Source organism: Cucumis melo, chromosome 9, assembly GCF_025177605.1.
Source record: "Cucumis melo cultivar AY chromosome 9, USDA_Cmelo_AY_1.0, whole genome shotgun sequence".
Taxonomy (NCBI): Eukaryota; Viridiplantae; Streptophyta; class Magnoliopsida; order Cucurbitales; family Cucurbitaceae; genus Cucumis; species Cucumis melo.
Window position 1 is genome coordinate 16,536,857 of NC_066865.1, and position 10,877 is coordinate 16,547,733.

The following is a 10,877-nucleotide window of genomic DNA, read 5'->3' on the forward strand; positions in this document are numbered from 1 at the left end:
TGGCTGACCTCTATAGAGAAGATCTTCAGGTACATGAAGTGCCCTGAGGACCAGAAGGTCCAGTGCACAGTTTCCTTCCTGCAGGACAGAGGCACCGCGTGGTGGGAGACTGCTGAGAGGATGCTGGGCGGAGATGTCAACAAGATAACCTGGGAGCAGTTCAAGGAGAGCTTCTATGCTAAGTTCTTCTTTGCCAACGTAAAGTACCCGAAGCAGTAAGAGTTTCTGAACTTGGAACAAGGCGACATGACTGTGGAGCAGTACGATGCTGAGTTTGACATGCTGTCCCGTTTTTCCCCTGATGTAGTGAAGGATGAGGAGGCCAAGATCGAGAAGTTTGTCAGAGGTCTCAGACTAGACTTCCAGGGTAATGTTCGAGCCCTCAGACCAACCACTCCTGCTGATGCTTTACGCCTGGCACTATATTTGAGCCTGCATGAGAGAGCTGATCCATTTAAGGCTGTCGGCAGAGGGTCAGCCCTTGGACAGAAGAGGAAGGTGGAGTCGCAGCCTGACTTGACACGCAGCGGAATCTGAGGTCAGGAGATGTTTTCCAGCGGCATCGTCAAGAGCTTGCAGTAGCCAGGAGAACCTTAAGAGAGCTACCCGTTTGTCCTAGCTGTGGGAGAGTGCATGAAGGTCGTTGACTCTGGGTTATCCCATTCGTTCATATCCTCTGTGTTCGTTCAACATGTTGGTTTAGAGGTAGAACCGTTGAATGGTGTTTTATCTGTTTCTACTCCATCTGGGGAGGTTCTGTTGTCTAAAGAAAAGATAAAGCCATGTCGGGTAGAGATAGCAAACCAGATGTTAGATGTGATCTTACTAGTGTTAGACATGCAGGATTTCAATGTAATCCTAGGCATGAATTGGCTGTCTGCTAACCCTGCAAGTATAGACTGCTTCCGTAAGAAAGTCGTTTTGACTAGTTTCAAATTTAAGGGGGCAGGAATCGTATGTATACCCAAGGTCATCTCAGCCATGAAGGCTAGTAAACTACTCAGCCAGGGTACCTGGAGCATCTTGGCAAGCGTAGTAGATACCAGAGAACCAGAAGTTTCCCTGTCCTTCGAACCAGTAGTAAGGGAGTACCCCGATGTTTTCCCCAACGAGCTTCTAAGACTTTCGCCTCCCAGGAAGATAGACTTCGCCATCGAGTTAGAGCCAGGCACTGCTTCTATCTCGAGGGCCCCTTATAGAATGGCTCCAGCTGAGCTAAAGGAGCTGAAGGTGCAGTTGCAGGAGTTACTGGACAAGGGTTTTATTCGACCCAGTGTGTCACCTTGGGGAGCACCAGTGTTGTTTGTGAAGAAGAATGATGGGTCGATGCGCCTTTGCATTAACTACAGGGAGCTGAACAAGGTGACAGTTAAGAATCGCTATCCCTTGCCCAGGATTGATGATTTGTTCGATCAGTTGCAAGGAGCCACCATCTTTTCTAAGATCGACCTGCAATAAGGCTACCATCAATTGAGGATCATGGATAGTGATGTTCCTAAGACCGCTTTCTGTTCCAGATACGGACATTACGAGTTCATTGTGATGTCTTTTGGGTTGACTAATGGTCCTGCGGTATTCATGGACTTCATGAACAGGGTGTTTAAGGATTTCTTAGACATGTTTGTCATAGTTTTCATTGATGACATTTTGATTTACTTCAAGACTGAGGCTGAGCATGAGGAGCATTTACACCAGGTTTTGGAGACTCTTCGAGCTAATAAGTTGTACGCCAAGTTCTCCAAGTGTGAGTTCTGGTTGAAGAAGGTGACTTTTCTCGACCACGTGGTTTTTAGTGAGGGAGTTTCTGTGGACCCAGTAAAGATCGAAGCGGTTACCAGTTGGCCTCGACCGTCTACAGTTAGCGAGATTCGTAGTTTCCTGGGTTTGGCAGATTACTACAGGAGGTTCGTGGAAGACTTCTCTTGTATAGCCAGTCCCTTGACCCAGTTGACCAGGAAGGGGACTCCTTTTGTTTAAAGCTCAGCTTGTGAGAGTAGCTTTCAGGAGCTTAAGCAGAAGCTAGTGTCTGCACCAGTCCTTACAGTGCCAGATGGATCTGGGAGCTTCGTGATCTACAGTGATGCCTCAAAGAAAGGACTGGGTTGTATTCTGATGTAGCAAGGCAAGATAGTTGCTTACGCCTCCCGTCAGTTGAAGAGTCATGAGCAGAACTACCCTACACATGACCTAGAGTTGGCAGCATTGATTTTCGCACTAAAGATATAGAGACACTACCTGTACATGAGAAGATACAGATTTTCACTGACCATAAGAGCCTAAAGTACTTCTTCACCCAGAAGGAGTTGAAAATGAGACAGAGAAGATGGCTTGAGTTGGTGAAGGATTATGACTGCGAGATTCTGTATCACCCAGGTAAAGCAAATGTGGTAGCTGATGCGCTGAGTAGGAAGGTTGCACATTCAGCAGCGCTCATCACCTAGCAAGCTCCCTTACTAAGAGATTTTGAGAGAGCTGAGATTGCAGTCTTGGTAGGGGAAGTTACCTTACAGTTGGCCCAGTTGTCAGTGCAGCCGACCTTGAGACAGAGGATTATTGTTGCTTAGCTGAATGATCCTTATTTGGTCGAGAAGCGTCTACTAGTACAGGCAGGGCAAGGTGAGGATTTCTCCGTATCCTTTGATGATGGCCTTACATTTGATGGACGTTTGTGCGTGCGAGAAGATGGTGCAGTCAAGACAGAGCCTTTGACTGAGGCTCACAGTTCTCCATTTACTATGCACCCTGGAAGTACGAAGATGTACCAAGACTTGAGGCGTATCTATTGGTGGAGGAACATGAAGAGAGAAGTGGCAGACTTCGACAGTAGATGTTTGGTGTGCCAGCAGTTGAAGGCACCTAGACAGAAGCCAGCTGGCTTGTTGCAACCCTTGAGTATACCAGGGTGGAAGTGGGAGAGCATTTTGATGGACTTCATTACGGGACTGCCCAGGACTCTAAAGGGCTATCAGTGATCTGGGTTGTTGTTGACAGACTAACGAAGTCAGCCCACTTTGTTCCAGGGAAATCCACTTACACTACCAGTAAGTGGGGACAATTATATATGATCGAGATAGTGAGACTGCATGGAGTACCTGTATCTATCGTTTCTGACAGAGATGCTCGTTTCAAATTGAAGTTCTGGAAAGGACTTCAGCTTGCATTGGGCACGAGGTTAGACTTCAGCACAACTTTTCATCCTCAGACTGATGGTCAAACAAAGAGGTTGAACTAGATTTTGGAGAACATGTTGCGAGCTAGTGTGCTAGAGTTTTCAAGGAGTTGGGACTCCCACTTGCATTTGATGGAGTTCGCCTACAATAACAGTTATCAGGCCACCATTGGTATGGCGCCGTTGAAGCTCTGTATGGTAGATGTTTCAGGTCTCCTGTTTGTTGGGGGGAGATAGGCGAACAGAGACTGTTAGGCCCTGAATTAGTGCAGACCACCAATGCAGCCATACAGAAGATTAGAGCGTGTATGTTGACAGCATAGAGCAGACAGAAGAGTGATGCTGATGTACGGCGTAAGGATCTCGAGTTTGATGTAGGAGACATGGTTTTTCTAAAGGTAGCACCGATGAAGGGTGTTCTAAGATTCGAGAAGAAGGGGAAGTTAAGTCCACGTTTGGTAGGTCCATTTGAGATACTGGAGCGGATTGGCCCTGTAGCATGCTGTTTGGCGTTGCCCTCATCATTTTCTATAGTGCATGATGTATTCCATGTCTCCATGCTGAGGAGGTATGTCGTAGACCCGACGCATGTGGTTGACTTCAAACCATTGCAAATTAATGAGAACTTGAGCTACGAGGAGCAACCTGTTGAGATTTTGGCAAGAGAGGTCAAGATGCTCCGCAATCAAAGAATTTCACTGGTCAAAGTCCTTTGGCGAAACCACGGAACTGAAGAGGCCACATGGAAGAGAGAAGAGGACATGAGAGCACAGTACCCCAAGATGTTCCAGAATTAGAACTTTCGAGGACGAAAGTTTTTCAAAGGAGGGAAGATTGTAACGCCCCAACAATTTGGAATTTAATTTATTATCTTAAGTGTAGTTATTGAAATTTTGGGTGTTTTGAATTAAGTGATTTATGAACATTTGATTTTTAGACATCAAGAAAATATCTAAGGGTGATATTTATTTGGGAAAATGATTAAGGTGATTGGGTGATTTTGATATTTATTTTTATATTGGAGATTATTGGGCTTAAATAAGAAAGAGATTAAGTGGATTCAATTGATTAAATTAGGGAAAGATAAAAGAAGAATAATATTAAGCCTATTATTATTATTATTATTATTATTATTATTATTATTATTATTATTATTATTATTATTATTATTATTATTATTATTTTCTCTTTAAAAAGGACCATTGGGACCCATGCAAACCATCATCACCTTCTTTGAGAAAGAAAAAGAAAAAAAAAAGGAAAAGAAACCCTAGCCGTCGCCATGCCGCCACCACCGTTGACCGCAGCCCGCCGCACCGCCGAGCTCCAGCTGTCACGCGCGGACCTCAGCTGCATCTCTAAGCCGTTCACGTGAAGCCCCGCCGCATCGTCTGCACCAACCCGTCGTTTGCCTGAGCATTTCCATCAGCTGTCTTTCCGAGTTCAGTCGCGTCGTCCAGCCGCTCGCTCAGCCACGCCATCGCACATCGAGCACCGTCCGTCAAAGTCTGCGAAGCCCAGCCGCGCTCACGCCTTCGCAACCCGAGTCGCACACGCGCACCTTACCCGAACAGCCGTGCCCTCGCCTTCGACCCATAACTCGACCCGCGCGCCCGCATTTTCTTCACCGCGTGAAACCGATCCGATTCGCGCCCTTCTTCGTGAGCCGATCCCGAGCCGCGCCAGCGCCTACACAGTAGCCGAGTCACACGCGCGAGCAGCCTCTCGAGTCGTCCTGCACTCGCGAGCCGCCTGTTCGAGTCGTTTTCTGCTTTCTAGCCGAGCCGCCTAGCCGCTTCGCTAGTCTTTGAGCCACCAGCCTGCTTCGATCCTTTTCACCTAGTTTGGTAAGTTGATTGGATTTTGGAATACCCAACTAAACATTTAAAATTTGTTGGATCTCAAATAATTTAATTTTGGAATTTAACTTTGGTGTTAAAATTAAATTATTTCTCTTAAGGAAAATCTAGGACCAATTGATCTTGGAGTGTGGGCTTCTCCAGTTAAGGGCTCAAGCGTCGCAACCTCGACCTAAGGTAAGTTACTTCAATGGAATTTCTTGAGTCTTTGGTCGATTGGTGATTAAGTTATAAAAAATTTGTGTTCTAACCAGTAGGACTTCGCTGGTGGCAAAGTGTGACCTTGCGGTTATGACTCGTTGAGCAAATCTCAAGGTAAGACTAGACTGCCTAACGATATGTCAATTAATGAGGATATGATATGACATGATGAGGTGATTTGATATGATGATATGATTTGACATGATGATGTGATGTGATATGATGATTGGATGTGACATGATGACGTAATGATGCTATGTTACGTTTATACTATGGTTAGGGTGCATGTTAGCTTATCCTATTAGAGTCGTATCTGCATGGGTGTCCTTCGGGATCACCACCCATTTAGGACTGCGTAGTCCGACAGGACCTCCAGTCTGGCATTGATATAGACATGATTCGAGTGATTCGCGGGACCCTCGCAACCCGATTGTCTTAGTGTTTCCTCTGGGTACGCTACAGACCAGTTTGTCGTAGGTGTTCCTTTGGGTCACCGAAGACCAGATTTTGTTCCTACGGATCACATGTTGCACGTGTTTAGGAACATGCCAGTTCTTGGGTACCATTTTTAGGACTCTAATATGTAGTTAACAGGCACCTAGCGGGATTAGTAGTGGGTTCCTTACTGAGTATTTTATACTCACTCTTTCCATTTCATTTTTCAGGCAGGGGCAGAGGTAAGGGCAAGGGCAAGCTGGCAAGCGACCAGAAGTGACCGTGGTGAGCCATAGGGATCTCTTGCTTTCGTTTTATATCCGAGTTCAGAACTTAAATGTTTGCACTTTATATCCGAGTTCAGAACTTAAATGTTTGCACTTTAGTTCTTCCTTATTTGTTATTTTATTTCTTTAAAATTAGATAGGGCCCAAGTTAGGATTTTACCTTTACACATATCGCAAATTACTTTTGATTAGGCTTTTAAATAAATTTTTTGAGGTTTTGTTTCATTTTATCGAAACTTTATAAACTTTATTTGTTTTTTTTAAATTAGTAATGGCTTCGACTTAATATAAAAAGTTGGGTCGTTACAATGGATATGTTCAAAGTTTAAAAAATTGTTCATTTTTAAGTGAAATTTTACAATAAACTTTATTTAAGTAATAAACTATAACTTTAAACATATAAATCATTAATCAAAAGCGAAATATAATTGGTTATTTAGTAATAGATAATAGAGAATACGGAAAATGAATGTGAGTTGAATTTTTTAATAATAAAGGGTAAGTGACACAAATAGAATGCTAAATACAAGATCTAATATGAAAAAATGTACCAAGAATGTACTCTCTCTATATATAATAATTGGAGCATATAAATTATAATTCCACTAAAGAAGGTCAGTTGCAAATATCATAATTAGGACCAAAGTATTAGCAAATATAACATAATGCATAAGGATTTGTCTATATAGCAAAATTTAGATCAAGGGCTTAAAGTCCGATAGACCATATTGCTAATATGGCTCGATTAGTAATAAAGATATCATTGGCAAAAATGACTGAGTTTATTACTGAGTTGCATCTTTTTTAAAAAAAATATTACAACATACTTAATTATCATTCCTAAAGTGTTACACATTGAAATTACACAATTAAAAATAAGCGCAAATTGCAAAAACAACTCCTAAAATATGGTGGTAGTTGCATTTACACCTTCAAACTTTCAGTAAAAACAATAAGACCCTAAACTTCTAAATGTCACTACAAGAAAGAGGTTTTCGTCGATGCCACAAAGCGTCGACAAAGCCCCTAAAGGTGTCGATAAAGGTACTTGCCAACACTTTCTATGCATCAGCCACGTTCGTCGGTTTAAGGTCGTCGGGATAGCCTATCCTAACACATTTTAGGTATGTATCCACATAGGTTAGCAAAACCTGTTGGAATTTATGACCTAAAATTCGTAGTTTGTAGTTTAAAAATTATATTCTATTCAATAAAGTGGTTCTTGAGAACTTATTAGTAAAAATTGAGTACTTATTAGTAAAAATTGAGTACTATAATCTTGAATCCAATAAACTAAGATCCTGAGGTTATTTAGTGTAGATTTTATCTTTATGTTTAAACATAACATGAATCAAGTTCGAGTTTATAGCTTAAACAGTTTATAGTATATGAATAAGGTTGGACGCCTTATTCTGGAGATATTATGGTTGCTGTCCACTTTGTAGTTAGTACAAATGATGTGATCTTGAATTGTTCATGTAGAGACATGGAAGTGAGAGCATCTTATGTAAAGAGTTTACATAAGATTGGAACCACGAAATAATCACTTTTAAGTTATAACACTGTTGACTGTATAAAACTGACTATTTCATTTATGATGACCTAGGTAACTTAATCTTAATCTTGAGCTATCTATGAACTTTTCTTTACATGGAATTATTCTTAGATTTGTATAGGTGAAGACAGCTTAAAAGTGCTGGTCTAATAAGCCTCATATTTCAGAGGTAAGATCGGATGGATAGCTAAGGATATAGAGTGTAAGACGAAATTCACTCCTACCCGCTTTAGGGTTAGTAGATAGTTGTTGCCTTAAGGACTAAATCCAAGTCTTGAATAAGGGCCCTAGCTTCTCATTGGTCTGAAAGGGATTCAATTTATAGGTTGGACCTTAAACCAATTGTTCAATAGTGGATCAGTAGGACTTAAGGTACAAGATGTGGTCTTAGGGGAAAACGATATTTTAATCCAATACTGATCAGGGTTATATCAAATAGACACAAATATATATATATATATATATATATATAGTGAGGGGAGTGCAACTACAAAACTTTAGTGGAATGACCTGTTATAACGAATGTTGATTAGCTTAGTCTAAAAGGGTTTAGCTAGTTAATCTCTGATTGTTGGAGCCTATGATCTATAGAGTCATTAGGTTCCCCTGTTAGCTCATATGGAATATTAACTTAGAATAATATGTTGGATTAATTAAAATTGTTCGAATTAGGTAAAACTAGAAATCGACGAGTATATGTGATATAGTCGTTAGTTATTAGTTTGAGATAGAGATTTATGTTTAAATGTGAATTAAATATTAAAATTATGAATGGAAATTCATATTCAAAAGCTCGAATATGATGAAAATAGTCAAAGTTGAAAAAAGTCAAACTTTGACTGGCTTTATATTCAAATGTGATTTGAATTTTAAAAAAGTGAATACGGGTTCATACTCGGGAGTTTAAAGTTAGTCAAGACGGGCAAAATGGATCAAGTCTAGAAACAACTCACAACCAAAACAATGTTCACTTTAAAACAATAACATGCATCAGATCCCCCCTCCCCCCACCCAATTAATCTCATATTCAATATTTTTTATGCTACCATAATTACAGAATAACAGCATTAAGTTTCATAATAACAACAAATAAAATTTTCAAATAATCTCAATTTCGACCATAACTGCATGATCGCAATATAATTCTCATCCTTAACGCTTATTGATCTTATGTTTACATATAAAAAGGTCTATAAGTCATACTTATTTTGACGGTTCCCCTTGTGAATTCATGAAATCTTTGATCAAATCTCTCAACCTTTATGCTTGATTGTTGTTTTGAATGTAGGTTGTGAATTTTCAGTTAAGAAAGTTGTTGAGTTAAGAATCTTGAGTTAAGAATATAGGCTGAGAATCTTGATCGAGTTTGTTTCTAAATGTTGGTTTTTCATGTGTTGTTGAGTTAAAAATGTAGGATGAGAATCCGAGTTGAGAATGTAGGTGGCAAATTTTGAGTTAAGAATGTAGGTTGAGCATTTTGCATTAAGAATGGTTTCCATATTTTGAATATGTGTGTAGTACTTTTGAATATGTTTGTGATATTGTTCTCTTCAATGTTAGCAAATGATTTTTGTCTTGGTGCTATGTTTTTAATGTGAGTTATACAAATGAGTATTCGTGTTTGCTTTTTTATGGTTTTGTATGTATGTGTGTGTATATATATATATATAAAAGTAAAACTTTTGTTTTATTTGCAGGATTGATGTTATCTTCGTGACTGGCCAAACAAAAATTAAGTTTTGTTTTGTTGTAAACATTTATATGGTTTGTTAAGTGATTCTTTATTTTAAGAATGTTCTAAGACTATTGCATTTTGCTAATATAAGTATTTTGTTTGGAACTTTTGTATATATATAGGTGTGGTGGCTCTTAAAAACCAGTGGGGGGATCGTCTAAGTGATGGGTGAAAGGGGGAAATCGGTGGGGAGGGGATTGACGGGAAGGAAACTAATTAGGAGGGGGATTTGTAACGAAAATCGGTAGAGAGGGGGAGATTGGTAGCAAAAATCGGTGGTGGGTGGGGGGTTTTTATAAGCAAAAATCGTCATGGAGAGGGAGGGCTGTAAGTGAAGAAAGAAAGTTAGGAATTTAAGTTTCGACACTATGCTGACGCAAAGCTATTAGCTTCGGCATATATGGGATATATCTCGACGCCTAATCAATGAACGTCGGCAAAGACCCCATCTATGTCGACGCCATTTTATAGGCGTCGCATAGGATGCTTATCCTGATCCATTCGAATTAAGGTGTTGGGAAATACCATTTAAGTTGATGCCTTTTTATACGACAGAGCTTATTCCCTACTCCCAACAAATTATTAAGCGTCGGTAGTTGCGGCGTCGACAAAAACCTCCTTTTTTTTATGTAGTGAGTGTTAAAATTAGGTTGTCAAGCTTATAGTGTTATAAAAATTGGACCCACAAATGATAAAAAAAATCCTCAAACTTATATAATCAACACAATTTATACGGTTATGTAAGTTTAATGATCTAATTTTAAAATTTGTAATTTTAAAATTTGGATAAGTTTAAGAGGTCAAATTTGAAATTTGAAATTTAAGGGTATAATTGCAACATCACCATACGTTAAGAGAAAACAGCTATCACCATTGTTGGAAGGTCATTATAGCCTTGATGAAAAAAAAATAGAAAATATACTAAAAGTGTCAATTATTGCATAAGTGACACAATTGGTGGGTCATTATTTTAAGTATCTTGGTTGATGTGTCATCGTAACCTTGAAGAGAAACATTTGGCTAAAGTATGGTGGCTAGACGTTTTAGCTTGAGCTAGGATGCCCAACTTGTGTTAGGTGGCGACCTGAAATGGAAAATAAGAAGGTTTTAAGGATGGGTCTCGGGTTGATCGGGATAGTTATAGAAGGGTTGAAGAGAAGGAAGCTAGGTTAAGTATGTCGCGTTCTAGGGTAAAGGGAGTGAAAATGGCTAAGTAAAAGGAGAATGCGATTTCAATAAGCGTTTTGACCAAATATGCAAGGAAGAGTTATGCATCCTAGCTAAGCGATGCGAGGAAGAGTACACATTTCGGTTAGCTAAACGCAATGAGAGATTGTATTTTGGGTTAGGTGAGGAAAGAAATTTAGGAAATTTAAGTAAAGCTACGAATCCAGACTAGTCAACATCTTATGTGTTATGTTAAAAGTAAACATGGTTGAAGAAGATATTAAACATACACGTGAAAAGAAGCTAAGATAAGCTTAGCGATGACTAGTCAAGTTTAGAACTAATATAAATAGGACTTAAGATTTCAAAGGAAGTGTTAAGGAAGCTCTAAGTACTGAAACTCTCCCAAAAGACTATCAAGCAAGAAGAAAAGCTCTTGAAGTTAGACGTTAAGAAGAAGGAAGAAAAG